Consider the following 6941-nt stretch of genomic DNA (forward strand, 5'->3'; position numbering starts at 1 on the left):
CGCCTGGGTGGCTCAGTCGTTAAGCGTCTGCCTTCGGCTCAGGTCATGATCCCAGGGTCCTGGGATCGAGTCCCACATTGGGCTCCCTGCTCGGCGGGAAGCCTGCTTCTCCCTCTCCCACTCCCCCTGCTTGTGTTCCTGCTCTCGCTATCTCTCTCTCTGTCAAATAAATAAATAAAATCTTTAAAAAAAAAAAAAACAATTAAATCAGGCTAAAGAAAGGAGGAAAATGATATTTATCTAATTACAATTAGGCAATTAAGTCAACAAATAGGGCTTCTGACATTTATATAAACCAAGATTTAATAATTTCCAGAACAGTTAACTAGTTCATCCTTTTATTAAAAAAAGAAAAAAAATCCTCTTAAAATGGATTTTTAAAAACCAATAAAATTCAGTGAGCATAATGCAAAAGACTCTGAGAAGACCCTACTGCACTGCAAAGGCTATCACAAAATTACTCAGATTTCCAGCAGTGTGTCTTCTCCATACACTTAATAGTACATAGTTATTTCCTTTTATTTTCCTCACTGATAAGCATTTTTTCTTTTTAAAGATTTCATTTATTTATTTGACAGAGACACAGCGAAAGAGGGAACACAAGCAGGGGGAGTGGGAGAGGGAGAAGCAGGCTTCCCGCCGAGCAGGGAGCCCGATGCGGGGCTCGATCCCAGGGCCCTGGGATCATGACCTGAGCCAAAGGCAGGCGCTTAATGACTGAGCCACCCAGGCGCCCCTACTGATAAGCATTTTTAATAAATGCCATTGCCTCTTTTCCTTTCAATGGTGTTATTACTTTCTACAGTTAGTTCTTTTAGAATTCCCAGTAGTTTTAGGAGATTTTTCCATTGTATAATTATAAATTGTTTTCTAAGGAAACTAATTGGTATAATTTGTTTTCTTCTAGAGGGTATAGACAGATTAGGTCTCTAACAATTCAAAGGAGGTACTGCCCAGATGGGTTTTTGGATCCTAATCACTTATATGAATTGAAAATAAGAGAAATTAAGTATTTCAACCAAAAAAAAAGAAATTTTACTATTTATGCTTAAATTTTCAGAGAGTATTTGGCTCCTTTCAACTTTTTTTTTTTTAAGATTTTATTTATTTATTTGAGAGAGAAAGTGAGAGAGAGAGAGCACAAGAGGGGGTAGGGTCAGAGGGAGAAGCAGACTCCCCGCCAAGCAGGGAGCCCGATGCGGGACTCAATCCCAGGACTCCGGGATCATGACCTGAGCCGAAGGCAGTTGCTTAACCAACTGAGCCACCCAGGCGCCCTCCTTTCAACTTTGATAGGTAATTATTTTGTGCTTTTTCTATGTGATTCCCTAACATTATTTCGGAGTAATCAAATGACTTTCCCCTGCTCATATCAAAATGCTGCCTGGACCATGGTCATGTGGCCATTCTAACTACTACTACTACAAAAAAAAAGAAAAAAAAAAGGCAATTGCTCATATCTTAATAAGAACCTAACATGCTGGGGCGCCTGTGGTTCAGTCGTTAAGTGGCTCAGGTCATGATCCCAGGGTCCTGGGACCGAGCCCTGCATCGGGCTCCCTCCTCAGCGGGAAGCCTGCTTCTCCCTCTCCCACTCCCCCTGCTTGTGTTCCCTCTCTCGCTGTGTCTCTCTCTGTCAAATAAATAAATAAAATCTTAAAGAAAAAAAAAAGAACCTAACATGCTAAGAATTTTACCAGTTTGTAATACAGTATGAGAATTTCTATTCTGGCTTGTTGTTCTTAAACTAGAACATGTGATTTAAACTTATCACTGACTTTGGTTCAAATAACAAAACAGCTTAAGCTTTAGATACTCCACAGATTAGCAAGACTATTCTATTAATTAGAATAGTCCAGAACAGTAAAATTACCTTTTAATTTACTGGCCAGCCATAAAAAAGCTATTTTACCTTTTTGAAGTGAGGACTTTTAAGATATCAATCAGTCAATTAAAAAGTTCACCTGTTAGCTAAGGTTGATCAAAGTGATTCTTGAGCCTTATTATCCTGTTTAGGCCTATACTGACTAGAAACTGGGTATGAAGTGCATTCAACACTTCTTAGGATATTTGTGTTTATACTCATACTTTTTTTGCCCTGCTTCCAATAATATTCATGTGTTTAAATGTTGGTACAGAACCATTATCCTGTGGTAACATCCAATTGCTGTATCAAAAAGAAACTGAGGCTCTCATGGTGAAATTGGCTCCATTTGAAGCAGAATTTTGACCAAACACTGACAGCTTAAAAATTCTGAAGAGGAAAAGATACAAATCTGATTTCAACAGATGGACACTGGTAGCGATAACTTGTCATGTACAGTTTTTAGCTAAACTTCCAATTCTATTCAGAAAACCTCCAAATCACTGAAATTGGTTTCCTTCATGACCCAGTGAAATTGCTCCCAGGGCAGATTGCTTAGCTTGTCCTTTTACAGATTCCAGAATATCAGCTTATGGAATAAAAAGAAAGAAGGGAAAGAGAGAGAGATCCATTATTCTCTGATTGTGTTTTCTTTTCTCCCCTCTCACCTATTTTGTTTTAATATAATTTTTTGGAGAGAGACTTTGTTTAAAGATCAGCAGTTTATGAGAGTGAATTATGTACTGATAATTGTCTTGTTCACTTTGAATGGGAGTGTAATTTGGTACAACAATTTTGGAAAATTATTTGACACTATTCACTTAAAGTGACCGTAAATATAAATATAGAATAGCTATAAATATAGATAGGGAAATAAGCATATATGTATATATCCTGTGACCCAACTATTCCAATTTTAGCTAAATAGCTTGGAACCATACTGCTAACCTGATAAGTCAGTGACACATGTTGAAATGGTAAAATTTTGGATATATCAAGCTAAATAAAATATATTATTAAAATTATTTCACTTAGTGGTGCCTGGGTGGCTCAGGTGGTTAAGCATCTGCCTTTGACTCAGGTCATGATACCAGGGTCCTGGGAGGGAGCCCTTCGTTGCGGCTCCCTGTTCAGTGGGGAGTCTGCTTCTCCCTCTCCCTCTCTCTCTGCCCCTCCCCCACTCATGCTCTCACGCTCTCTCTCTTTCTCTCTCTCTAATAAATAAAATCTTTTAAAAAATTATTTCACTATTTCTTTTTACTTTTTTAATGTGGCTACTAGAAAATATAAAATTACTTTGTGGCTAGCATTAAATTTCTATTGGAGAACACTGCTTTGGAGAAAGGTATGCATATGTTCACCAAAAAGCATGTCAATAATGTTTATAATTGCTTTATTCCAAATGACTCTAATTTGGAAACAAATCAAATGTGCAACAAGAGCAGACTAAATAAATTGTGATATAATCATATGATGGAATACACACAACAATAAAAACCTATGGAAAAAATATGGATAAATCTATACCATAGTTTAGAGTGAATGAAGTCAGATTATCCCCTGCGTGTGGGCGCGCGCGCGCACACACACACACACACAGCCCCAGAGTATTTACTTTCTGATTCCATTTGTGTGAAGGCAAAGAACAAGCAAAACTAAATGGTAATAGAAATTTAAGGAAGGCTAACTCTGTGGAATGTTGCCTGGGAAGAGGCATGAGGAAGCTGGAAATGTAATGTACCTTAGTCTGGGTAGTGGTTACTCAGGTGGGTTTACATTAATAAAGGAACTCTTAACTGCACACTGAGTGTACTTTACATTTCTTGTAACTGAGTAGAAATAATTGAAAGACTGCTTAATTAGCTAAGGTTTGCCAAACTGATAATGAAATTTATTCTCCTGGGAAAGCCTAGGCTAGGATGCAAAGTAGGTTCACCTTAGGAAACTAGAGAAAGAAGAACAAATTAAATTGTAGGTAAGCAGAAGAAAAGAAATAATAAACATTAGAGCAGAAGTCAATGAAACTGAAAACAGGAAAACAGTAGAGAAAAACAACAAAGCCAAAAGCTGGCTCTTTGAAAAGATCAATAAAATTAATAAACCTCTAACCAAGCTAACCAATAAAAGAAAGAGAAAAGGCACAAATTCCTAATCTAAGAAATGAAAGAGGCCATCAGTACTGATCTCATGGACATTAAAGGGTAATAAAGAAATATTATGAAAAACTCCATGGCCACAAATGTGATAACTCAGGTGAAATGGACCACTTCCTTGAAAGACATAATCTACCAAACACACACAAGGAGAAATAGATAATCTGAATAGACATATATCTATTAAAGAAATTGAATCAACAATTAATAACCTCCCAGAACACAAAATATGTTCCAAGTATTTATTATGATATTTTGGGTGTCTTCATACTTTTGGCTTTCTACTTATTTGACAACATTCTGATGACTGTCTCCCTTTTTTGAGTAAACTCATGTGAGATAACTCATTCACAGTCCCTTACTTACTACTAATATTTAAATATAATTTTATATTAATCTCTGTATATACATCATATTCTGAGATTGACACACTTCCACGGAAAGTTTAGCCCCTGAACCACTGGAAGACAACTTAGTCCTTAAATAAAGACAGTTCCAGTCTTTATTGGTATGGTTAACAAATCCATTGTAATTCTGTGTTTACACCTCTGCTTCCGCATTCTGCTCCTCGTGCCTCACCCCCTGCCTCTGAGGGGTCTTAGAGACCCATTTTGCTTTTGCTTTGCTCCAGGATACTCTTTTGCTCACAGAAGGGACTTGGGGAATGAAGAGGAAATAGTATGTAGAGTCAAAACCCCTGAGGTGCTAGAGCTTCCCTGGGCTCAGCCATTTGGCTCCTGTTAAAGGTTGTTTCTCCATTACCATTCAAGTCCTACCACAAAGCTTCATCCTCCTCTGTCCTCTAAGGACATTAGTTCTGTGACTTCCATTCTTACACTGCAATCTTATCTGTGCAATAGAGAGATTAGCTTTGCAAAATGCAGTAAACACCCTTCTTGGGAATCAAATCCAGTGTTCTGGCCATGGGACAAAAATTCTACCACTGACCCACAATGGCTGACATGACTGTCTTATTCTTAAGTCACCTAATTAACATAGATTGCCTAGCTTTATGTGGTCTCCCACCAACCAGAGCCTGGATTTGCACTCTCTTTTCCCAGGGGCCTTCAAAAACAAGAAAACTGCAATGACCACCACCTCACACTTGGGCCAACACAGTGCTGCATCAATATAAATCAGTTAGTTCGGAGGAAGGTGTGAAGCCACCACCTGGGTAGAACCTGTGACTAGCCAAGGGACCGAGACCCCACCTGTGAGAGAGCAGGACTGGCTGGGGCTCCCAGTCCCTTGGGGAAGGTGTGTGGATCTAATGAAGCAGAGGCAGCAGGAGAGATGGCCCCTGGGGCTGAACTGACATTCTGCTGTATCAAGGCAAGGAGAGAAAGCCATTCAGAATTGTTCTGGAGTGTGAGATCTTATTAAATCTGTTTATTGCTACAGGGAAATAAAGCAAATGATTTTATGGTTATATGGTTATTCTGTAACCTGTGCTGTCCTGCACTGTAGCCACTAGCCCCATGTGGCTATTTAAATTTAAATTAATTATTATGAACTAAATAAAATTCAGTTTCTCAGCACTAGCCACATTTCAAATGTTCAATTGCCACATGTTTCTAGTGGCCACCATTTTGGAAACTGCAGACCTAGCTCATGAGTTTAGTCAGTTGCACATAAGATTTTTATTTCAAAGTCCTGACTTCTCACTCACCATTAAACTCATTTTAGTTGATTTAGTTCATCCCTAGTATCAGCAGCTTTGGGGTCTATACTGATCATTAAGTGGTCCCTGAGCTATAATGGAGAGGGGGACTTTTCTGTTTTCCCCGGGCTGGTAAAGGGGAACCATTCCATGCCCCGGCTACTGCAGGGCAGTGGGAAACCAGGCATGACCAGGGTCTTGCATTGATCAGTCCAGCCCCAGCGTTGCTCTAGGTTACTCTAAAAGCTGCCCCTGCCCACAAAGGAATGCTTGTGGAAGCTCATGAGCTCTGCTTCAATGCTAACCCCTCTGCCTCCCCAGCAAAGACCCCTGAAGGGTCCTGACCAGAGACTGATGGAAAATATTCTCTCATCTTCCTCTCCAGCTGTGAAAGCCCATTTCAGTGTTGTCATGCACCGTAATCCAACATCTATCTTAAGTCTCACAGAACATGAATTTGGGGACTTTGGCTTAATCTTGCCTCTTCCACTAGCTCTGGCCTGTCAGTCAAATTTTGAGTTTTTTACATTTCAGCTTCCTCCTCTAATAACAATAGAGAGAGTATTTACTTTGAATTGCTGCAATGAGAATTAAATTACCTATTATACTTTATGCCAATTTACATTTACAATTTAACTTCTTTTTAAAATATTTTAATGTTATTTTACTATAACAGACTTACCTCAAATACTTTAAGAAAAGTCCAAGTATGTACCAGTAATCTGTTTTTGTTGTTTTTAAGAAATCAAAAGAGGAAAATTTAATTTACCTAGAATTTGTAGATTTTCTTTCAGTGATGAGGCGTATCTGTAGCAAACCAGCGCATACACTGCAAAAAAGTAGATAAAATCTGGTTTAAAGGAATTGTTTGAAGTCTGTGGAAGGCCACCTGTCAGCTAGGACACAGAGCCAGCAAGAGAGAGAGGTGCTCATTGGAATGAAACTAATTCTCTGCCTTTTCCCCTCAAGGCATTGGCCCGGGCAGGAATCAGAGACTGAGAAGCTGGGGAGAAAGCAGCTACTAAGAATCAGAAAAAAATAGCAGCACTTTAAATAATCCGTGGGGGGAAGCATAGAGAGGGCACTGGAAAGACTTGTAGGGCTGTCCAGGTATTTGGACTTGAGGAGTCAAGATCCTGGAGCGCCCTGGGATGTCAGCTGGATGCTTGGTAAAGGTTTTGCCCTTGTTAACCTTAAAAATAAAACTGCCAGTTATTTTACCAACAAAAGATGGGTTTATTGGAGAATAGAAGAAAGTTGCAAT

This window comes from Leptonychotes weddellii, chromosome 4 (genome assembly GCF_054177405.1).
Source record: "Leptonychotes weddellii isolate Sample4059 chromosome 4, ASM5417740v2, whole genome shotgun sequence".
Taxonomy (NCBI): domain Eukaryota; kingdom Metazoa; phylum Chordata; class Mammalia; order Carnivora; family Phocidae; genus Leptonychotes; species Leptonychotes weddellii.